A 24,830-nucleotide genomic window follows, 5' to 3' on the forward strand; every position below is an offset into this window, starting at 1 on the left:
TCAATTATTTATCAAATTTATACCCCACCCAAACTTGCGTCTCTGGGCAGCCAACAATTAAGACACACATAAAAGTTAAAACAATTCAACATAAACCACATATAAAGCTAAAGCAATACAATAATTGAAAAACCATAAAATTAAACAGTATTTTTTATTAAAAACCTGAGAAAGCTTGGGTTAAAAAAAAGGGTTTTCAAATGTTTTTTAAAAATAGCCAGAGGTGGGGAGGATCATAACTCATCAGGGAGCGCATTTCACAATCTCGGGATAGCAACCAAGAAGGCCTGTCTCTGTGTGACCACCAAACGAGTTGGCGGTAGCTGGAGACAGACCTCCTCAGACGACCTCATTGGGCAGTGGGGTTCGTAGAGAAGAAGATGCGCTCTTAAATACCCAGGACCTAAGCCGTTTAGGGCTTTATAAGTTATAACTAGCACTTTGTATTTTGCCCAGAAACCTATTGGCAGCCAGTGTAATTCCATCAGCAAAGGAGTAATGTGGTCTCTCCGAGATGACCCAGAGACCAACCTGGCTGCCGCATTCTGAACCAACTGAAGTTTCCGGACTATGTACAAAGGCAGCCCCATGTAGAGTGCATGTCATAAATCTGTTAGCTTGGCTAACCCAACAGGATATATAATCCCCTTCAGCAGCACTCCTGTGAGTTAACAAAAAGTAGCAGCGAAGCTCCACAAAGGAAAACAACAAAGCTCACAAAGAAATTGTAAATGAATCAAGTCCCCCTGAACTGAACTAGGTACCCCCCTCTAACAATAACTGAGTAATAAATGAAAAGAAAACAACAGAGCAAGGAATGAAAAAGAACAAAGGATACCAGAGCAAAGAATTAACGGAACAAGAGCTCAGAGCAGGAAAGAACAGAACAAAGGCAAACTGGAACTCGGAAAAGTTAAGAATTCAAAATGGAACACAGTCCGCAGGCAGTGAAAGTTGCTAACAGCATCAGTAGAAAGCACAGACTGCTTGATATATGGCTTAAGAGAACCAGCAGTCAATCAGGCTTCCTTGAGTCAGCACTTCTGCTTCCTCTCTTGTGATCTCCTGCACCTGTGTGTCTCCTACAGAGCTTTCCTCTTGAGACTCTTCTCAAGACAGGTGAAATCCCAGCCTCCTCCTGATCAGCCTGCTGCTGATCAGGATTCATGTCTGACACCTGTTCCAATTCCTCAGCTCCGGAGTCTGGTCTCCCTGCCAAATACTGTTGCTGTACCTCTGAGCTCTTACTAGCAGACGAATCCTCCAATTCCTCCTCTGACTCTTCTGAGTCAGAAGTCTGAGCCATGACAGTGCATTACAGAAGAAGTCTGGAGGTTACCAACAAATGTACCACTGTTTTGAGGTCATTGATCTTGAGGAGTATCAGCCAAAGCTGATAGAAAGCATCCCTGGCCTGAGAGCATCAACCTGAGAAACTAAGGAGAGGTGTGGATCCAGGAGTACTCCAAGACTGCGAACCTGTTTCTTCTACGGAAGTGTGACCCCATCCAGAACAGGTAGATCAAAATCGTCCCTGGAGTTCTGCCCCGCACAATAAGTACTTCTGTCTTATCTGGATTCAGCTTCAGTTTATTCTCCCTCATCCAGCCCATTACTGCTTCCAGGCAGGCATTTAGGGAGGATATGCCATCTCCTGAGGAAGTTGACACGGAGAAGTAGATCTGTCATCATCATAATATAATTATCATCATTAATCATCATCATCAGTGTACTGATAACACCCAGCTCCAAATCCCCTGATGATCTCTCCCAGCAGTTTCATGTAGATGTTAAAAAGCATTGGAGAGAGTATGGAGCCATGAGGCACACAATACTTAAGCTCAGATTTTGAAGAGCAACAATCTCCAATTGACACCATCTGGAACTGTCCGAGAGGTAGGAGTGGAATCACTGTAAAACAGTGCTTCCCACCCCCAACCCTTTCAATGCCAAGAAATGACAAAGATTCAGCAGTTTGAAAATGGACTCCTAATAAGCTGCTGTTGTTTTTTAACATGGCATGGAGGGAGGAGTGAGAAAAGCTAGCTAGAGGAGTGATATGTGAAGTATTTGCATCTGCTGAATTTCTGTGTGGACATTTATTACAGTAGGAGGCATTATGATGACCAACGTGCCTTGTAGAAATGCATCAGGCAGAGATTTGTCAGGTGCATCACCAGTAAATGATAGTGAAGCCAAACTTGTTGATTTTCTGCTTGGAACAGCTTTCTCCTACCCAATATCACACTGGAAGCAAGGCCAAGTGTGGCTAAATAGAACCTAATTTGTAAAGCTAGCGTAATACAAAAGACTGTACAAAATCTTCAATGCTTATATGAAGCAGACATTAAGGTGACCACCTTAACTTGCAGTTTGTGAGCCTTTGGGATAGGAAACTATATTATTTCTTTTTCTATGTAGACTTTTTGTTGAAAAACATTATGTAAATATTCTTAATACTCATCATCATCATCATGTCCACACTTTTAAAACCATGAGTGAAAATTGTAAGCATGTAGCTTTCATTAGGATGAGACTAAATGTTTACTGGTCTTTAGTGGGGAATGATTTTATTTACATTATTTTAACAGAACAGTACTGTAAGTGGGTTTTGATATGCTTTTTAAGAAACAGTGGCAATGTCCCCACACCCCAGCCCCAAGAAGCACACAGACAACAGAATCATGGATATAAGGGCTACAGCTTCATTATACAAATTAATTCAAATTAGTGAACTGTATGGGGTCAGAACTCCACTGCTGACAGTGCAGGCCTAACAAAGGCCAGGTTCAGACATCACTGTCCTCCACCACACCTTGCATGTGCAACATACCCTGACTCAGAAAAGAAGCAGGTAAAACCCATTTCATTCCCTTCATAGTCAATCCCAAAAGGGCCTGGACAACTTCTAGGTCTTCACACACCTCTAGCTGCACAGCCCTGAGGTTTGTTAAGCCCTAAAGCAGGTTTCATGGCAAATCAGCATCCCTGGGCCACCCAAACCACAAGGGACCGATTGACCAATCACCAATGTTAAATCCCTCCTAACTTACCACCCAGCCCACGCTGTCCCTGCCACACAGGGAGGTTAGCCTTGCTTGACCTTCCTGCCCCACCACTCTCCAAAACCACTGCAAGCACCCTCCAAATATTTGCCAGGTACAGATTGCAACCTTCTACAGACAAATGAACCCATCGGGCCGAAATAGGTGAGACAGTGCATGCATTAAGCCCAGCTATGTTATAACAACCCCTGCCTCAGGCAATAGCAAGCTTACCAATGACTGCCAAAGACTTTCTCCTTGACTGATCAATGTGCCTCAAACTTTGAATCTCACCTCCAAATTCAGCACTGAAGCCATTCTGCCCAACCGATACAAACCCCAGGCATGCAACACTTTAAGACAGCAAAATCAGACGAGGCCTGCTAAATAATGGAGAGCCCAGTCCGCCTACCCAAGTCATTCTCCCCCAAACGAATAACCAAAACTTGGGGAGGGTCATTCCTAGTTAAATAATCCCAAAGGGCTGGGAGCAACTGACTCCACAGCATTCCAGTCATCCCCAGCCAGTACACACTGGCATGCTTCCCCAAACCAAATTGGATACCAAACTGGGAGTTGCTGGCACACTTGAAGGCCCAGAAAACCAGGGAGTGGCCGCAGACTAAAACTCTTGCAGGAGCTTCTGCTCCACCAGCATCTGCCAAGAAAAACAACAGAGATGAAAAATCCCAGCAACAGGCTGGCAAAAAAACAGTGCTTAGTGCACATAATGCAAGAACACTTTGGACCTCCAGCGTCCAATCCTCCTGATGTCATCATCCTGGAAGCCCAGGCAATGGGCAGTTGTAGCAGCACCTATACGGAAAGAATGCAAACTAAACCTAAAAACAGATTCCCCCTGCAAAGTGAGCGTCTTCTTCATAAATGACCAGAGCTGAAATTGGGTCAGGAGTTCCCCATCTGAATGCACAAACAGGCACCCCACACACTAGGTTGCAATACAACATATCGCCATAGCGCACCAATTTGCACTGTGGGCAAATTGTCCTGACACTTTTCTGTCAGGACACTTTTCTGCAGTGTAAGTTGGTCATGATCAAAAGTGTTTATGCTGCATTACTACATTTGAGGGCATCAATGTGGGCATCAGAACAACACACCTGCTCATCAACAGCCAAGGCCAATTGAATGAGGTATCCCCTCCTTTTCTGGTCAGTCTTGGAGGAATGTAACATCAACTGCACCCCTCCACTCATAAAAGAAAGGACAGCAAGCTGTAGGCACCACTATGGGGAAGAACCTTGCTGGTCCAGAAAGACCCCCCAAAAGGAAACTAGGGATGCCACCTGAAACAAAACCACCTCCCATGGGGAATTGCACAAGGACTGAAATTGTCTGGTCAAGGCAGCGACTAATTCCAGAGTCATTGGCCACCTCTGATCTTACCTTCTAGGTAGCCCCCTGGACCAGCCCTCTAGCATCTGCCTCACTCTCCCATCCCCGGTAACATCGAAAACACCTCTTGCGTGTTCCTCAAAAGACAGTGCAGCCGCATAACCACTCAAAGTAGTCACTGCCCTTCCAGATGTGTGCAGGGACACCAAAAACTGCAGCAGATGCTTGGCAGGAATTGGCCAGACTGCAGGAAGGCTCTCATCCTACCTAAAAGCAGAAAAAAGGCTACCTTCAAAGAATAGCTACCCCTGGTGCTGGAAGCCAGAGAAGCATCAATGACACACTGGGCCTTTATTCGCCAAACCACATTTGGCGAATAAAGGGCTTCTGTCATGGGCTCCGGATCCAACCTGGCCTTAGGTGCTAACTCTCTGAACCTGGCCACCCAGAAATTAGAAAAGGCATCAACAATGTTGTCCTGCAGTCTGGGAACATGCCGAGCTACAAACAGGATGTTAAAATGCATACATCACAGGACAAAAGTATGGAGCAATCCCATGACCCAAGTGGAGCGAGAAATCTAGGAGTTAACCACCTGGACCACCACCTGGTTGTCACACCAAAACCAGTCATGAAGCTCTGCAGTGCAGAGATGCACAGCCACCACAATGAAAAAAAAATTTCAGGAAGGTAAGATCCCGGGTGATCCCTCTATTAGTCCAGCTAGTCCAGCACGGTGGCCACTGGGTGGAGCACCACCTGCCCCTAAAATAAACTCTGAAGCCAATGCCACCCTTGGCATCTGAGTACACCTGCAACTCTGCTTCAAGCAACTTTTGTTGAAAAGCGGTATATAAATATTTGTTTAGGAGGAGGAGGAGAAGGAAAGAAAGGGTATAATCAAATTTGCACTGTGGGCAAATTGTCCTGACACAAAGAGAGTTTTGATCAAGCTCAATAAAGTCCTGTTTGCATGTGGACACTTTTCCTGCAGTGTAAGTTGGTCATGATCAAAAGTGTTTATGCTGCATTACTACATTTGAGGGCATCAATATGGGCATCAGAACAAATTATAATTATAGAAACAAAAATAAATAAATGTTCTCACACAGCTGAGTTATAGCACCAGAGGTCTGTCTCATTCATTTCAGTGGAAGGAGCTAATCTGCACATGCAAACTGCGACATGCAATCAAATGAAAAGGTTAGCACTTGATAGTCTGAGAAGTGATCCCCACGATTGCGTGAGGAGGAGACTATCCCCTTCTGTGGGCAGGAAGCCCAAAAGCGCTTACCTCCCCACAGACAATCGCAGACAGGGCTCTGTGTGGGCGGATCAGCGACACAGACGAGCGGCAGCTCTCCTGCTGTCTGCCTGTGCCTCTCCTGGCAAATCCAAGGGTTGGGCGAAGGGAAATGCCACCGTGAGGCACCCCACCCCCCTGGAGCCCCAGTAATGCACTGCTCGGGTGCACGGTGCATTCCTGGGAACCCATTCCCCCCTCCCTGCAGCTGTGGCAGACACACAATTGGATTACCTGTTTTGGGGGGGCATGCTCACGACCAAAACCCAGGTTATGTGGCAGGCTCCCTAAGTGGGCTTGCCGCTGAGCTACCGTTGGGAGCCACGCAGCTCCCAGAGGTTCTCACAAGCAGCAGTAATCGGGCTCGGCTCCCTTAGCCCAGTACCTGCTGGTCGTGAGAATAGCTTCTGAATGTGAGCTGCTCACCCTAAAAGTACATGTGCTTGTGCAATGTAGCACCAGATGCTCCTCAGATGACCTCCATTTTACTCTAAATCATAGCAGATTGACTGATATGTGAAGAATGGATAATGGATATAAAGTTGTTTGTGTTCTATGAAAATTTGGAGTTTCCTGCTTATTACCCATTTGCTATTTTTTCATATATATTTGTGCCCAATTATTCTAGGTGGCCATATATTGGGTTAATCTGAGGCCTTAGATGCTGCAGCTGAAGAGATCTCATACAGGTCGGGAATCCTTTATCTGGACTCCCGAAATCCGGGAAGCTTCCAAATCTGGACATCATGCCAAGAGGGGAAAAAAATGCTTGTAGTTTCAACCTCTCTCTCACACACAAAACCTTCAGCCCCCTAACCTCAGCCCCCAAACCAATCCCGGCCCCAACTCAGCAGCTAACAGAATATATACAGTACTGTATAACAAAGCAGCAAAAAGCCCGCAACTCACAGAAAGAACATTATGGCGGCTCTGTAATCGGCTGGGAAGCATTGGGGCTAGGATTGGGCAGGACGCGCAGTTTGCAGGAGCAATCGCTTATGGCCCCTAAAATCGCTGTTGTTGCTTCCTCGGCTCGTTAGCTCCCCTTTTAGTTCTTCCCCTCAGGCTTTGCTATCTGCCTTTTGTTTACTGCCTCTCAAGCACTGCCACTCACATGCTTCTCAAGCTGGTCTGAGAGAGGGGAAGGCGGGAAGGAGTTTGGCGGGAAAGCACAAAGGAACTTTATTTTCATCTGAGTTTCATTTCCACCTAAAATGCCATGTTTGAGTAAATTCAATGCTTATTTGATTATATACTTTAAATAAAACCTTAAGAAAAGAAAAAACACCAGTAACATTTCATGCCCAAGATATCTCATTTATGAAAGTATTCCAAAATCTGGAAAAATCCAAAATCTGGAACACCTCTGGTCCCAAGCAGTCCAGATAAAGGATTCTCAGCCTGTAGCTTACATTGTTCCAGAGACATGAATATGTATTCCTAAAGTATCTTGACCTTGACAGAACTATTGAGCTTTTAAAAACTTACCTAAACCCTGCTGAGAAAAGAAGCACCTTTTAAAGTGGTGATTCTCTTATATTTGGCGGGGGCCCTTTCCAACCTCAGGAAAGCGTCCTTCCCATGGCTCTTGTTGGTATCTACCTTATGTTTCTTTTTAGATTGTGAGCCCCTTGGGGACAGGGGACCATCTTTTATTTTTCTATGTAAACTGTGTTGGAAACCTTTTCTGAAAAGTAGTAGTAGTAGTAGTAGTAGTAGTAGTAGTAGTAGTAGTTATTGTTGTAAGCCCTGATTAAAAAGAAGCACTGATTGGAGCTGATGGCAACATCAGCCTTAACCAGAGCTAAGGCACACTGGAGCAAAGCAGGAGAAATCTGAGGTTAAGAGGAAGAATGCAAACTATAGCCCAGCTCTGTATCTTCATAGTTATCCTCTAAATAGCTTTATCATATGATTTGAATGTGACTTACATGCATGAAAATAGCCTTGTCAATGTTATGGTTTCCAATAGTTTTTAACTGAATATAAATGAAAATTTAATTTTTTAAAAATAGTGGGGCTATTCTGACGATCAGCAAAAATCGGGCTAGCCTCTGCTAGCCTGATTTTTGCTGATTGTCAGAACCACCGGGCTTGCAGCCGAGCCCGGTGGTTCTGGGGCGGCTAACCCGCTCCTGTAGCCCGCCCCTTAGCCTGGGTTTGTAGAGCAAGCACTCCACAAATCCGGGCTATCTGCTTGTGAGTAGCCGCGGCATGGCTCCGTGCCACGGCTACTCACGAGTAGACCCCCGACCGGGAGGCAAAAAGTCACCTCCCAGCTTGGGGGTCTCCCCAGTATGCCCTGCGTGCTCACGCAGCGCATACTGGGGCTTTCAGGGGCCGCATGGCCCCCGAACTCTCCAGACCCTGCTGGCTCTGTCTCGGAGCCGGCAACATGTGGGCGGCCTATCCGGCCGCCCAGGGCTCCCTCCCTGCTCATGAGTGGGGAGAGCGAGCTTAGCCTGCTTTTTCCACTCACTGCCCCGAACCGGGTCTCACGGATCGTGAGACCTGGTCCTCTGATTAGAGAAAGAAACATGGCATCAAAAAATAAAACAGTTTCATAAATAAGCTCAAGCTGCCTGTCCTACATCTTTCTGCAGTGCATGTGCCTTCTGCTTGTGTGGCACCCTGAGGTCCAGAATAAATACGTTCAATAATTCAGTCAATTAAATTTGTGGGGCTAGGGATCTATGGGAAGACAAACCTGTCTTGTGAATAGTAGTTCAACTTTATGGTAATTCTTCTACATCACATATAATATGTATATAATGCTTACTTTAAAGCAATTCACAATGGAATCATAGTGTGGGCTCATCAAGGAAGTACAGTTAATTTCTTTTACCATGTTTAAAGCAGGATGGAGAGGATAAATATTTTACTCCCATTTTTCTGCTCAGTTATAGATAAAAAACAAGGCTATGAGTACTGGTAATCCAAAGCAAGCCTGAGTCACTGTAATCAAAGAGGTTTTGCTTCGTCTATTCTCAACAACAGAAATTGGGTACTGTGATCTTGCATCAAATTGTCAAAGAGAGATTCTGTGACCTCTGTTGTTGTTTAATGGCAAGGGCTATAGATTTCCTTGATACTTTGCTGGCACTGTTGGTGCTTCATTGTATTCTCAACATGATTTGACAAATCTGACTTCTTCAACTAACAGTAGCGCTGTATAAAATGGCATTGTTGATGTTCCATGTTTATTGTTTCTTGATGATTTACAGATAAAATGTGCTATATCTATCAGCAGAAAGATGAGACTCTAAATGCCAATCCTGTAATACTCAAGCTGGAATTTTAAAAATAAAGTCCCCCTCCACCCCTTGCCTTTCATAACCCATCCCCATCAAAAAAGGCAATAAATGTCTGCTTTTCCCCCACAGGTGCAGATATATAATGCAATAGTCTTAAAACTGTGCTTTCAGAGCTAGAAACAGCAGGCCCTCACAGTACTAAATAGAATTGCATGGGCAGAACTGGCCCGGTGCTAAGAATTTGTTATGAAAAATGGGGCTAGTGCTCAAGGAATATAATTCAGCTTAGACTATAACTTTGCTAACAGGGACAATATACGATTCTGACAGAAGATGCTGCTCCATCATTGGAAATGGGTGTAATGGCTGATGTAACACCACATCTGGTGATGATGAGCTGGGTGGCAAGAGCATCCAGCTGAGGGAGGATCCCTCAATGCACTGCACTCCTGGCACAGTGCATTGATGGATTCTGGAGGATTTTTTCCTCTGGCTCCCTGCTCTGCCACTTGCCGTGACACCAATTATGTGTTAGGTGAGCAGCAGAGCCAAGAGACTAAAATCACCTGGGTGGGCTGGTGGGGAGGCAGACCAAAGCCTGTCTCCCTGCCATCTCGCCCTCCACCCCACCCATTTATTTGGTTGTGTGCACGGCCTTAATATTTTTGTTGTATTTAATATATGGAGCTGACACCCTCGTCCATCTCTTATAACTGTGCAACAAACTACACGTAAGAATTCTAACACTATATTTCAAAAGCACTTTCTTATCATTTTCACATAGTTTGGCAGTCAAATTAGGCTTATGAAGGTCTTAATTTAGTGAGTAATGGTGTATCACGTGGTCTCAGGTTTACTTGATTGGAAAAATTAGAAGGTTGATTCTTCCTTTGCAATGTCTAAATACTTTGAAACAGTTTATGATACAGTGATACTTATGATAAAGGAAACATGCTATAGGTTAATGGAACTGAATACATATAGGGACCACAGGTTACCCTTCAAGGTATTTCGTTCGGTTTACATATGATTAAGACCTGGTGCTATTAAAGTTGCTTGCCAACAGAAGACCCTAACAGTCTTTAGAGAAAACAGTGGAAGACATTTCTTCTAGTATTTCATATAGTTATTATAATGTTCCATCAGTATAAACATGGAAAATGTCCTTATGGGAAGTCATTCCATATCTCAGATTAAAAGCATTAAGTAAGTTTTAATTGCAGTGTTATTCAAAGCAGTATTCCTGTGTCAATTAATCCTGACAAAGTGAGGAAAAATAATTGGCTTATTAATATTTTTAAAAACAAAGTTCCTGCTACTAATAGTGCAGTAAGAAGACACAGCAGAATTATTAAAACAGAGTTTAAGAAAGATGTGCTAATGATGAGTTCAATGAAACTGTGCTGAACGGAAAAGAAGCAATCTTTGCCTATCTTTGGACAGACATTGTTTAAAACAGCATCTGCTGTATCATCTACATGCAGTATCATTTTTATTATACTTAAAAATAAAATAACCCCCTCAAAATCAATAAAGAAAAATGAGCATAATATTGGAAGAGAGAGCAAGAGTGTTTAATCCCACAAAAAAGAGGGGAACACTGGATGTTAGGTTTGTCCATATGATCAGTTATCCTGGGGTAATCACCTCTGAACTCATTTCGCCCTCAGCCAGTGGACAATAGTGCCCAACCAGCTTGTCAAATGTGAGGAGGAGCATGTGTACACATCCCCTCCCCCGAGTGATGCCCTGCTGCTGCATAATTATGTGGGGGGCAAGCATCTGAACCACCCCATGCCATGCAATTTAAATACTACTTTAAAGTAGTATTTAAATCACATGTTTGGGATGTTTGGGACATTCTGTCCTTATATGATTATGCAGTGGTGCAGTGTTGGGCTGGGGGTCAGGGCTGGTGAGGCAATGCAACATGAATACAGGTGTGCTCATTTTGCATTTTGGTGGACCAGTGGGTTGATATTGTCTAAGCCAGCCCTGTCTGATTTGCTGATAAAAAGATCAGTCAGGGAGCAAACTAAATTAAAGTCTTATCAAAACCATCACCTTAAAATATGCCCAGCTGCTGACCACATTTTAGCTTTTATAGGATGGATCCTCAAGTCCCAGTCCAGTTTAAGCACAGTGGTATCTAGTAGGGATGTGCAAATTGATTTGGATACAAATTGATTTGTACCCGAATCGAGCTGATTTTAGTGATTTGGAGACAAAACAAATCACCCTTGTGGTCCATTGGCTAGATTCGGGTACGAATCTAATCGTGCCTGATTTGATTCGAATCTATTCGAGATTCAGATTCCTCCTATTAATTCCCCCCAGATTCCCAGCTTTCATTAAAAAAAAAAAAAAAAAGCTAGCACTTGTAAAAGTGGAGTTATGGAGCAAAATGTGTGGTCACTATTTTTCAAGTGTTTGGATTCTTTGGTGTAACAAATAACTTCCCCTCAATGAATTCCTCTGAGGATTCATTACACACATTCATTTCTTCTATTCATTTTGACTGTCTTTTTGACAGTGCCAGCTGTCAACTGCCATGTGCCAACTACACCCGACTCCCACCTGCAAGGCTGTGGGGTACTACTCAGTTTATGTTCTAGGATTCCGCCCCGCCCCCCAAGTGTTTAGGCTCTTTGCTGTCTAATAATCTTTCCTCATAATGAATCCCTATGAGGATTCATTACACACCAAAGAGTCTAAACACCTAAAAAATTCCTAAAATATAAACTGAGTACCCAGTGGCTTGTGGGTTGCAGGCTGGTTGGAGCATCAGATGCCACTAATTCCCCACCCCCAGCTGCAAATCAGTGAAGTCAAAATGAGCAGAAGAAATGAAAGTATGTAATGAAGACACCAAAGAATCTGAACACTTCAAAAATACCTAAAAAAATAAACTGAGTACTCCAGTGTGTGTGTGTGTGTGTGGGGGGGGGGGTGTTGTTGTTGACACATGGCAGTTGACAGCTGGCACTGTCCAATTATAGTCAAAATGAACAAAAGAAACGAAGGCATATAATCCTCATAGGGATTCATTATGACGAAAAGTTATTAGACACCAAAGAATCTAAACATTACAATATTCCTAAAAATAACAATGCAGGTGGTGGTGGTGGTGGGTGTAATTGGCACATGGCAGTTGACAGCTGGCACTGTCCAGTGACAGTCAAAATGAACAGAAGAAATGAAGGTGTGCAATGAATCATCATAGGGATTCATTATAAGGAAAAGTTATTATACACCAAAGAATCTAAACACTTGAAAAATGACTGCACATTTTGCTCCATAACTCCACTTCTACAAGGGCTAGAGCTTAGCTTTAAAAAAAAAAAAGGGGGGGGGAGAAAGAAAGTTGGTGATCTGTGTTAGGGTTCTGATATGGCAACTTCAAATCCCCATTGTTTCCTATGGCAGAAATGTCCAAAATAAGTAAAAACTAAACTAATTCATTAAAAATCAACCAAGTGCCCCACTGCTTTGAAATTTAGGTGGTAGGTGGCATCCTTGGGGACCTACCCACCACCTATATTTGGTGCCCCATGGACCTTGATAAGTGGTCCAAATCTGAATTGAATCAAAGCAAATGTAAATGGAATTTGGGGTGATTTGGAGGGGGTAAATTTGGATACAAAACAAATCAGGGGTGATTTGTTTGGGGCACAAATTGAATTTAAAAAATCAATTTGTGCATATCCCTAGTATCTAGTCCTCTATAGCTTTGCTGTAAGGAAGATGCACACACACACACACACACACACACACACACACACACACACACCCCAGGGGCGTATCTAGGATGGGGCAGGCAGGGCACATGCCCCGGGCTCCACTTGAAGGGGGGCACCATTTTTTAAAATGATTTTTTTAAAAAAATGGCCACCGAAAACAAAATGGCCACCACACATGCTCAAATGGCCTCTGCAAGGCCCTAAGCCATGCTAGGCCTCACAGAGGCCATTTGAGCCTGTGCGGCAGCCATTTTGTTTTCAGCAGCCATTTTTTTTTAAAAAAAAAAAATTTAAATGGCTACTGCACTTGCTCAAATGGTTCCTTTGAGGTCCTAGGCCTTGCCAGGCCTCACAGAGGCCATATGAGCATCTGTGGCAGCCTCCAAAATGGCCACCATGCTGATCTTTACAGGCACAAACAGGCCCGAAAATCAACCCGGAACAGGCTGGGTCAGTGAATTAAGAGGCCGGCAGGGGAGGGGGAACTTTTGCAGACCCCCACCCCAGCCTTTAGGAAGCCCCCCATATGGGCTATAGGTAAAAAAAAAATAATTTAATATAATATACGTCCCTGTACACATATTTAGTTTGGCACTATGTACAGAGAATCAGGGCTTGTGAATACTGAGTTGAAGCTTATGAGCTAGGATTGTTTTCCTTTGCTCTTACTTTGCTTCTTGTTGATAAGTGAATTAATAATATGGCTATTAATGGTGAGTTTGTCTTTGAATCAGTGTGAAATCCTTAGTATTAAGGCCACTGGGAGTTTCTTGCTCTCTTTTTCTCATTTTAACTGCCTTTCTTAAATACTAGAATATATTCCAAGTAGTGACAGTTTACTCTGCATAACCTTTAATTATTTTCAGAGTATCTGGGAAAGGCCAAATTCTCCATTTATTTTTAAAACTTATGTAATGGTGATGCTACAATACATACAGTAGTAGAGAATTAGACAGGAACTTCTGTTTAGTTTTCCAAGTACACCTCCACATAGTATTTGGGTATTTCATGAACCCTAGCATACTGAAATTTGTAGTTTTCCAGCATTTTTTGGTCTGGCTACGTCCACTGCTAAATAGTTGTTGAAATATTAAAAGATTAACGAGGTTGACTTGTATTTTTGCGCTGATATTATGGTAAAGTTATCTGAAAGATGAGTGTCAGATGCTTGGACAGGGGGTGCAATTTCAGTGCTTGCCCTAGGCACTATTTTCCCTAGATACGCCTCTGACACACACACACACACACACACACACACACACACACACACACACACCCTAATGGTTGGATTACACACACTCATATAATGCAGCAGGAGCAGTCTATGCTCAAGTTAAAATGTCACAAATCCCCATGTTATATCCATCCCAGTAGCAGGGGCACAGCTAGGGGAGAGGGGGTCTGTGTTCACCCCTCTCCCTGGCGGCCCCTCAGAGTGAGGGAAATAATGAAGGAAATACAGGTGAAACTCGGAAAATTAGAATATCGTGCAAAAGTCCATTAATTTCAGTAATGCAAATTAAAAGGTGAAACTGATATGTGAGACAGACGCATTACATGCAAAGCAAGATAAGTCAAGGCTTAATTTGTTATAATTGTGATGATCATGGCGTACAGCTCATGAAAACCCCAAATCCACAATCTCAGAAAATTAGAATATTACATGGAACCAAGAAGACAAGGATTGAAGAATAGAACAATATCGGACCTCTGAAAAGTATACAGTGTACTGTGCTTGATTGGCCAGCAAACTCGCCTGTCCTGACCCCATAGAGAATCTATGGGGCATTGCCAAGAGAAGGATGAGAGACATGAGACCAAACAATGCAGAATTGCTGAAGGCCGCTAATGAAGCATCCTGGTCTTCCATAATACCTCATCAGTGCCACAGGCTGATAGCATCCATGCCACGCCGCATTGAGGCAGTAATTGCTGCAAAAGGGGCCCAAACCAAGTACTGAATACATATGCATGCTTATACTTTTCAGAGGTCCGATATTGTTCTATTCTTCAATCCTTGTCTTCTTGGTTCCATGTAATATTCTAATTTTCTGAGATTGTGGATTTGGGGTTTTCATGAGCTGTACGCCATGATCATCACAATTATAACAAATTAAGGCTTGACTTATCTCGCTTTGCATGTAATGTGTCTGTCTCATATATCAGTTTCACCTTTTAATTTGCATTACTGAAATTAATGGACTTTTGCACGATATTCTAATTTTCCGAGTTTCACCTGTAGTGGAGCTGAGTGGCCATCAGGAGCTTGGGGGCCCAGGTTCTTTGAACCCATCTGCTCAATTATAGTTATGGATCTGCTCAGTAGTCAGTTCAGCTAAGGTTTCAAGGCACTATCTGAAGACTATGTGCTGGGGTTATTCTGGGAGTATGTGAAATCATGTGAATAAATTTGTGATAGAAAAATATGGGATTCAGAGAAATCTAAAAGTCAAAATGTCTATTATTTTACCCTATATGGTGTGACACAGGGTCCCTCACCCCACCTTGGTTCTCAGGTCACTTCCTTTGTTAAATGATTATTAGGAAATATTTATAAACCACTTTTCAGTAATAAAAAATCAGAGAGTGGTTTTGATAGTAAAAGTAATATGAAAGTGAGCAAAACAAATGAGAAAGTCATTTCCTATCCCAAAGGAGCTCACAATTGCAAAAGAAACTCAAGCGAGACACCAGACAGTCACTGCAAGAGATGCTGTGTTGAGTTGAACAGAGAGAGTTGCTTTCCCCCTTCTATTTGAACTGGTTCGAAGAGTCTCGAACGCTCAAGCCTCCATTTTAGGCTCTAGTGGCCATTTTGTGACACTTGTGTCACTTGCTGTGATTTGCCAAGCTTCTGCTTCCCTGATTGGCCAAATGTGCATGGCTTTTAATGCTGCCAGCACCGGAGAACTGGAACCTTATTGGCCCTGGGGGAGGGCAAGGGGGAGGGGGCTCCAAGGAGGGAGATTCAACTTCTATTTAAAGGCAAGCCCCTGGGCTTGAAAAATCACTCTTTGCTGAGGTGAGAGAGCGAGCTTCCTGTCTGCTGCTGCTTTTTTTGACTGTGGAGTTGCTGCCTCTCTGGTCTGCTGCTGCTGATGTGTTGGTGAGGTCTTGCCTGCCTGCCCTGCTTGGTTTTTTGGCTTCCCTCCCACAAATCTCCTTCTTTTTAAAAGTAATTTTTTCTGGCTGTGTATGGCTGCTGTGCTTTCTCTTTTGGACTGTGTGAGTGTCTCTTCCAGCTCTATGCAGCTAGCCACTGCCAGGGGTCCAATGCCTGGTTAGTCCAGGTTTTCCTCTTACCTTGCTTCCACACAACTGAAATTTGGGAACACACACAGCTCCCAACCCCAGGTAGAACATCTGGGTTAAGTAGTGGGCTACTTTAGAGGGCTTGCCATTGCACTGCCACTGGAAACCATGTAGCTCCCAGTGGTTCTCACGTGTAGCAAAAGCTGGGCTGGGCTTCCCTAGCCCTGTTTTCACCGCTCGTGAGAATAGCTTCACTGTGTTCTACCCAAGTGGAAGCAAGGTAAGAGGAAAACTTGGGTGGAAGTGATTGTGTGGAAGTGAGGTAGGAGGAAAACTTAGGTAGCTTTTCCTCCAACCTTGCTTGCTTCGACACAATCACTTCCACCCAGGTTTTCCTCTTACCTTGCTTCCACACAACCGAAAATTGGGAGCACACAGAGCTTCCAAACCCGGGTAGAACACAGTTTTGATGGTGTGAATGACCTCAGACTGTAGTGGTCAGATTGGGCCATTTCCTAGTTGGTCAGAGTTTGTCTCCAGAATGGAAGACATCCTCTAGCATCTGAGTAATTCCTAGGTTTGCTAGCCCTCCAGGATTGACCTGGCGTCTTCAGGAATTGGCTTCAATTTTCAGGTGATTATTGAAAGCAATCTTGGATAAGTTAATGGTCTGATATTATGAAAAATATTGGAAAAGGTTTTAGGGGAAAACATCTCCAGGGATAGCTTCAATCAGAGTTGGCGGCCCTAGTGGAATTGTCCAGTGAGCAGTAGTTACAACAGAAGCCCCTTCTTCAAAGAGTAATTCCCTCAGAAATGCTTTGGTGTGTCTGCTCCAGACAGGCAAACTAGAAGCACATGTGTATAAGAGACATGGGTTTGAGCAAGTGTGGGAACACTGTTCTCAATTTTCTAAGGGTAGAGTGGGCTTTTAGTGTGATTAATAAATATTTAGTTTAAAATATCAGTGTCAAATTATTTAATTCTCTTTAACCACTGGCAACACATTTTGAATGGAATTTAAACTTTTTTGACCTTTCCGAGGCTTCCTATTTCATTATTAAGATGTTGAAGCAGTGAATAATAGCAGGGGAAGATGTATGTTCAGTTAAGGCATTTGTAAGATTTAATAGAAATAATAAATTAGTGTAACTACTGTTCACTGGACAATCCTTTTGCTGGATAGTCTTATCATATTAGTACAATTTTTCATCTCTGCTGCTACAATAAGAGCTTTATTGTGAGGCTGGAAAGTACCTGCATGATCTTTCTTCTTTTCACTACATTTGGTGTTTTTATAATGAATTCTCCTGTAAAAGAAGATAAATGACTAAATTCAGAAATCTCCAGACATTATTTTTCATTAGCTGGATTTCTACATAAAAACCATTAAAATGGTTCATTGCTGGAAAATGGTCAATCTTTTGTGGAAACAGAATATTGCAATAATAAAAGGCATATCAGTTGTGTTATAAGATAACAACCAATTTGCCAGATGCCTGCAATGATAATGCTTCATAAGCTGGGAGTTTGTCTCACTGATATGATGCTGCGATTATTATTAGTATCAGGCTTCAAATGATGGGTAATTCATATCTCTTAGACAAAAAAGCCACATATTTCCAAACTTATTATCTGCTATACTTTTTAACAAGACTGAAATTAAATTAATCCAAAACTGTAAATAGATCTTTGAAATGCAATTGATCAGATATTGAACTTAGTATATGGAAACAATGTTGTCATTAAATTTTTAGTCTGACTTTATTAATATTTTATCTAAAGCTTCAAGAACACCAAGGGACAGAACATGAGCAATATGCTGTTGCCAAAGAGAGTATACCAAGAATATCCAATAAGAGACATACAATCAGATTTAAAAGATACACTAGTGAATCTCTTTGAAAAATAGAGAAATCATATCCAGTGTTATTAACACTCCCCAAAGAACCCACATCTTCATTTTCAACAAACATAATGTAATTAGGTGTGCTAAGAAGAGAAATAGTGTAAGCCACAATTGCTTTACCATTACAAAGAAGAAACCTGTTCAGCATTATTCAACATAAAAAATACACATAGCAAGACTGAAATAAGCCAATGCACTGTAAACAAAAAAACAACAGCAGCAGAAGGTCTTGGGACAACCCACAGTGTAACCTGTGCAATGAAGGTCATTTTGAGGAGGCTGGAGCAGCTGTTTTTGCAAATGAAAAGAGAAATGCTCTGTATTGCTTCACTTCATGGTAGTGTCGTTAAGTCTCTCAGCCATTTCTACTTGTCCATTTACGAATTTTTAAATCTGAAGTGAGGGCTATAAAATCTGAAGTGAGGCCTGGAGGCAGTAATGGGCTGGGTGAGGGATAACAAACTGAAGTTGAATCCAAATAAGACAGAGGTACTGACTGGGGCGGCGGGGGGAGGACCCGAGAGATGATTTAGATCTGCCTGTTCTAGATGGGGCTACACTCCCCGTGAAAGATCATGTATGTAGCTTGGGAGTGCTCCTAGATGCAAAGCTCTCTCTGGTTTCTCAGTCTGAGATGGTGGCCAGGAGCGCTTTTTATCAGCTTTGGCTGATATGTCAGCTACGTCCATTTCTAGAGGTGAATGACCTTAAAACAGTGGTACATATGCTGGTAACCTCCAGGCTTGAATACTGTAATGCGCTCTATATGCGGCTGCCTTTGTACATAGTCTAGAAACTCTAATTGGTACAGAATGCAGCAGCCAGATTGGTCTCTGGGACAACACAAAGGGACCACATAACACTGATTTTAAAAGAACTGCACTGGCTGCCAATATGTTTCTGGGTGAAATACAAAGTGCTGGTTATTACCTATGAAGCCCTTAACGGCTTGGGTCCAGGATATTTAAGGGAGAGCCTCCTTTGTCATAAACCCTGCTGCCTGTTACACCAGCTTGTTGGGTGGCAACCCAGGACCGGGCTTTCTCTGTGGCTGCCCCAGGGCTTTGGAATATGCTCCCTGCTGAAATAAGATTATCCCCTTCTCTGTTTGCTTTCAGGAAGAACCTCAAGACTCTCCTGTTTTTGCAAGCTTTTAATTAGAATTAATTTTAATAATTTTAAAAACTTGTTTCAATAATTATTTTATTCTGTTGTTTTTATTGTGTGAGGTATTTTAACCTATGACTTTTAAATATTTTAAAATGTGTACACCAGCTAGAGATGTACATAACAGGCGGTATAAAAATATGATAAATAATAAATAAAACTCATAGCCTTATTGGCCAAATATTCCATGTGCCATAATTGCTCTTGTATATACCTCAGAAATGAAGCACTGAAAATATGGAATGCATTTACTGCCTGTTTATTTATGAGATGTATACCTTGTGGAGCTAATTTTAGTATCGAGCAACTGGTCACCACTATTTTTTCTCTACTGTGTCCCAGACACTAGACACTTCCAGCCTCAGAGGCAAGATGCCTCTAAATACCAGTTGCAGGGGAGCAACAGCAGAGAGAAGGGATGCCTTCACTTCTTGCCTGTGGGCTCCGCAGAAGCATCTGGTGGACCGCTGTGCAAAACAGGATGCTGGACTAGATAGGCCTTGGGCCTGATCCAGCAGGGCTCTGCATATGTTCTTCTGCTACCACTATAATGATAATGCCCCTCCCAGATTCTGGAGAATGGGTATGCAACCCTAGGACCCTTCTCCCCAAGTGACTTCATTTCAGGGGGAGATGTTCAGCCCTCACCAATGTAAATGTTCTTGTTAGCAAACTTTAATCCTTGCCCTAAAATTGCCTTCCTGTGTGCCCAGATGAAACACAGAGATTCATGTTGTCTCAGTTTCATCTGCAACTTGGGGTAAATGTGGTTCCTCACATTATTATTTAAAGAAATAAGGTTAAGGTTGTGTTCTAAGAGGCTGTGTAGTCTGTTTTGTCTGTTTTTAAACATTGAGTGTTCAGTTCAGGCTGTGCACTGGTTTAGATTAGGGATTTGCAAAATGTATCAACACTGAAATGTTTCAACTCAAAACAGCCTGTTTTGAGTGTTTCAAACTCAAAACAAAATGTCCCTTTAAATAAAGGGCCTGTTTCAAGCTTGGGACAAACAATCCTGGTTCAATTTCAAACATTTCAAGCGCCATTTGGGATGACTATTTTCCCTTGCTGATTGGTTTTCTGGCACTGGCTTGTGATTCTTTGGGGGTTTGGGGAAAAGGTTAAAAAGTATTTAAAATCAGCTGGTTGCCCATTTTGTTTGTGGATTGCGTGGTAGGTAGCACCCATCATGCCCTACCACCCAACCCACTTTGGTGTCCCTAGAAGCTACCCATGGGGAGCAATGGGGTGTTTCATGATTCCCCATTGTTTCCTATGACTGAAACACTCAAAACATTTTGAATTTTGTTCTGTCAAAACAACCAGGTCAACCACAGTTTCAATGAAATATTTCAGCCATCTGCATTTTGTTTTGAGTTCAAAACACAAAATCTGTTTTGTGCACATCTCTAGTGTAGTTAATTTATCCAATCTATTTACAAGGTTAAATATAGCTCTCTCACAGGGGTCTTAATCCAGCTTGCTATAGTGTTTCCCCTAATCTATGGGGAAAGAGTGAGGGAGGAGTTTGGAGACTATGTTGTCCTTAAGGGGATAGTGCTGAGTTAATTTACTGTGCCTGAATACAACAGAGTCTTGAGATTGGGACTGGTCCCAGAAAAAGCACTGCTGCCTGAAAGAAATACCTACTGTTATATCTTAGGTATTTGGAATTCCCTACTGTTTACCAAGTAAGTCTCAGTTTGCTCTAGCAACATATCACAGCTAAGAAGTATTGAATTCTAAGCTGCAGACACGTCTAAATGCAGGAAATATTCATAATTGTGCAAATCATGCTAAAAAAAATGTGATATTCTCCCATTGTCAATATTAATCATAACCAAAAGATCCAGAAGATGCAATCTAGTTATTTTGTGGCACCTCTTGACAAACAGCTCATCATCTCGTAAAACTGTTCCTAATTGGTACCAATTCAAATGGTAAGTGGAGGATTGTGTTATTGCTCCCCCTGTATCTTGGAGTGCTACAGTCCAGGAATAACTGGCTATGTGTTGCTATGTCTACAACTCCCGCCATCCCCATCCACAAATTATTGTGGGGATGATGGTTGTAGTTCACCAGCAGCTGGGTGTCAAAGGTTGCCTATCCTGGCTGCATGCATGTTTTTCTTTATTTTTGATGATGTCACAAAAAGTGCTTGTTAGAGCTGGGAATGTGCCATATATGGAAAATGCTGGGGGTGGGGAAGAGAGGAGTAATGTGACTGGCATGTCTGCTTCAATGTCTCAACTTGCAGCTGCTCCAGGCATGCTGCAGGTGATTTGTCACCCTTCCAATCACAGTGCTTGGGGTAGGGATCTATGAGCCGGCTCGATCTGAGCTGGGCTTGACATCGAACTGGCCTGGTTTGGGTGGTCCAAGTTTGAACTAGATTGACCCTGCAAAGGGGGGTGCTCGTCTGGGTTCAAACCTGCCCAGCCCCCGGTTCTAAGAATCAGTTCGCAGACCGTTTAGGTATACTTGTAAAGGGGAATCCAGAGAGGATTCCTCTTTACAAGTAAAAGGAAATTCCTTAAAATAAGGCGGGGTGGTGGTGAGTGAAAGGGCCCTTGTACCTTTTATTTCAAGCCTGCAGCAGCTGCAGCACAGAGTCTCCAGAGGTGGCAGGAGATGGTGGCGGGGGGCCCTCCAGGCCATTTTCATGACCTCCATGCATGTGCAGAGACCATTTGTGTGTGGTGACACAAATGGTCTCTGTGCATGCGCGTTCATGAAAATGATCTCCGTGCATGCGCAGAGGCCTGAACCGGTCACAGCCGGCCCCGGCTGTCATTCAGGAGACTGTGGGGGGCTTGGAAGACCCCCACTGCCACCCCCCACTGCCTCCAGAGACTCTCCACTGCAGCTGCTGTTGCAATCCTGAAATAAAAGGTACAAGGGCCCTTTCACTCCCCCCCCCCATCTTATGTTCCCTTTTACTTGTGAATTCCCTTTTACTTGTGAAGAGAAATCCTAGCTGGATTCTCTTTTACAAGTATACTTCCAAACTGGCCCGTGAACCAGTTCAGCCCAATCTGATGGCCAAACTGGATCCGGTTCATCTGAGCTTGAAGCCAGACTGGGCCGGTTCGAATCGGTCTGGATTCAAACTGATCTGGCAAAACCGGTTCTGTGCACATCCCTAGTTTGCGGGGAGAGATGTAGAATTGTATAGTAAAAACTGTTGGAGTCAAAACTACACTCTTCTTGTGCACAGTCTAGTCTTTAGAAGGCACTGGGAAGGTGCTGTTACTTGTTGCAGAGAGGGAGAGAGAGAGAGGGAGAGAGAGAGAAAGAGTCCTCCAAACCCACACACGTTCAATGCCCTGCCTGCTTGCTGTCTTCTTGTCAAAAATGTCCTCCCATAAAGTGCTGTTCTCTCAGTATGTTTGTGCCATTGCTCTGTTATTCTGCTATCAGCAGATATTTGGCTGCTCAAGACTATTGGATGTGTATCAACTTCAGGGTTTCTTTTGGCTAAGGGAGTTTGCAACTGAATATTTTTTACTTTGTGTATATTCAAGCAAAAATGTGAAAAGCAAAGTGGAAGGTTTGCCTGCTTTTCTGACCCTGGCACTTCTGCATGAAATGGAGGTAGTATCAACCCCTCAGAACAAGAGTCTGCTCTCAACTCTAAGAGAGGTCTAGCATGCCTGGAATTTTTATCTGATTCTGACTTGTAATACCGGTACTAGATTGTAATGATTTCCTAATTTCCAAAGGAACATTATATCCTATGAGGTGATGCATCAAACAATTCTACATGTGCTGGTACAATTATCAGATGCATATTTCAATAATTGCTCACATTATGATGAATACCAATACAGCAAATATTTATATACTGCTTTTCAATAAAAAGTTCCCAAAGCTGTTTATATAGACATACATAAATAACTGAATAAATAAAATGGCTCCCTGTCCCCAAAGGGCATACAATCTAAAAAAGAAACATAAGATAGACATCAGCAACAGACACTGGAGGGATGCTGTGCTGGGGATGGATAGGGCCAGTTGCTTTCCCCCTGCTAAATAAAGAGAATCACCACTTTTAAAAGGAGCCTCTTTGCTCAATTAGCAGGGGATTTGAATCATAATGGATCTGATAAATTTGTCCAGACAGAGGACTAACGTGTGTGTGTGTGTGTGTGCGCGCACACACACACACACCCCTACACCTAGTTTTGCAACAGAGGTCACAACTATTTCCCATGTACTGAAGATGTGCATTAGGTCTCTTCTTATTTTGGCAGGGTACTCTTTGCATAAAGCAAGCATCCTTTAAAAACATAACATTGCGTGAGCATGAAAGATGCCAGGAGCTAGATCACAGAGCAGCATATGGTACAACTGCTGTCTCCCTACTTGCCTTTGTCCAAGTTCTGCTTCTCTTAGAACAGCAGTCATTTTCTTCCAACTAAAGATCACAAGAGACAAGAGCATCTGACTCCTAGTATGCCACCTTTGGCTCATACTGGGCTTTAAACCAAGCCCTTTCTCAAATAGAAAAGCAAGAGAAAAGTGACAGAAGAATAGATACAGTATATTTGAAGAGGGCTCAGTGCTACGGGGTGGGTGGGGGGGGGGGAGGTTGTATGATTACAGACTTCCTGATGGCAGAAGCTAGAGGTTAAGAGCCAATGTTTCTCCAAAGCAGAACAGGTAATAAAGAGGCCTACCTAAAAGTCCTGAAACTTCAACCAAGCACGGTACAGTTGAAATGAATTCTACTTTCCCCATTATTGTAGCTTTTGACCCACATATGCCTGTCCTCTGTCTCTTGCCTCTTCTAATTGTTATTTTATTATTACTGTGACCAGGCAGTGATATAGCACCCACCTTTTTTGATCCTACTTTCCTTTGATTTATTTACAATATTTAATGGCTGAGGGGGTTTCTACGAAAAGGCACACAAATCTATCCATTTAGAATCCAGGTCAACTTTTCTAGATTACACCAGGTTTTTTTGGCAGAGTACATATTGTTCTGTTCAGGCTGCTCATTAGCCATGAGTGCCATATACATCTATCATACTGTAAATAATGCCCCTATCAAATTTGTCAAAAGTAGCCTTCTGATTCAGTTCCATGGGTCTGCAAATGTATACAATATTATGAATGTTGTGGGAGCCTTGTCCAAATCTGCCATGCTATTGGGAAAAAGGGCAGTTCTATGGGTGGCCAAACGCCCCCTCAGACATAGGAACATAGGAAACTGCCATATACTGAATCAGACCCTGGTCTATCTAGCTCAGTATTGTCTTCACAGACTGGCAGCAGCTTCTCCAAGGTTGCAGGCAGGAATCTCTGTCAGCCCTATCTTGGAGAAGCCAGGGAGGGAACTTGAAACCTTCTGCTCTTCCCAGAGCAGCTTCATCCCCTGAGGGGAATATCTTGCAGTGCTCACACATCAAGTCTCCCATTCAGATGCAACCAGGGCAGACCCTGCTTAGCTATGGAGACATTGCCCACCCTCATTTCTGTTTTAGAAATATAATATGTGTGACATCGCTTGCCCACCCATAAATACACTTTGCCTCTTGGGTGCCTGTTCCCCTCCCTCTGGTGCCGCCAGTGTTTGGTGCATACACATTTTAACTCAGTATTTTCCAGCACTTCCTTGCTTTCCAAATAGCAATGAGTATTCTTGTGATACTGGATCTTTGCAAACATTTAACCCATTTGCACCCTAACTCTCTCCTATAAGTTCAGCAAATGCATTTCTGTTTCTAATACTGTATGTATTGTTTATTTTTCTATGTAAACCACTTTGAGAACTTTGGCTGAAGAGCAGTATATAAAAATC

General features: G+C 42.9%; 1 long non-coding RNA gene across 1 annotated transcript in view; it reads right to left on the reverse strand.

Moving 5' to 3' along the window:
• LOC128328054 (uncharacterized) overlaps positions 1-24,830 on the reverse strand; it is a 35,578-nt gene that overhangs the window by 7,312 nt on the left and 3,436 nt on the right. The window contains exon 2 of the long non-coding RNA XR_008308973.1: positions 17,207-17,259. This is a non-coding gene — a long non-coding RNA (uncharacterized LOC128328054). The remainder of the gene's footprint in view (positions 1-17,206; positions 17,260-24,830) is intronic.

The sequence above is a fragment of the Hemicordylus capensis genome, chromosome 5, assembly GCF_027244095.1.
Source record: "Hemicordylus capensis ecotype Gifberg chromosome 5, rHemCap1.1.pri, whole genome shotgun sequence".
NCBI classification, from domain to species: Eukaryota; Metazoa; Chordata; class Lepidosauria; order Squamata; family Cordylidae; genus Hemicordylus; species Hemicordylus capensis.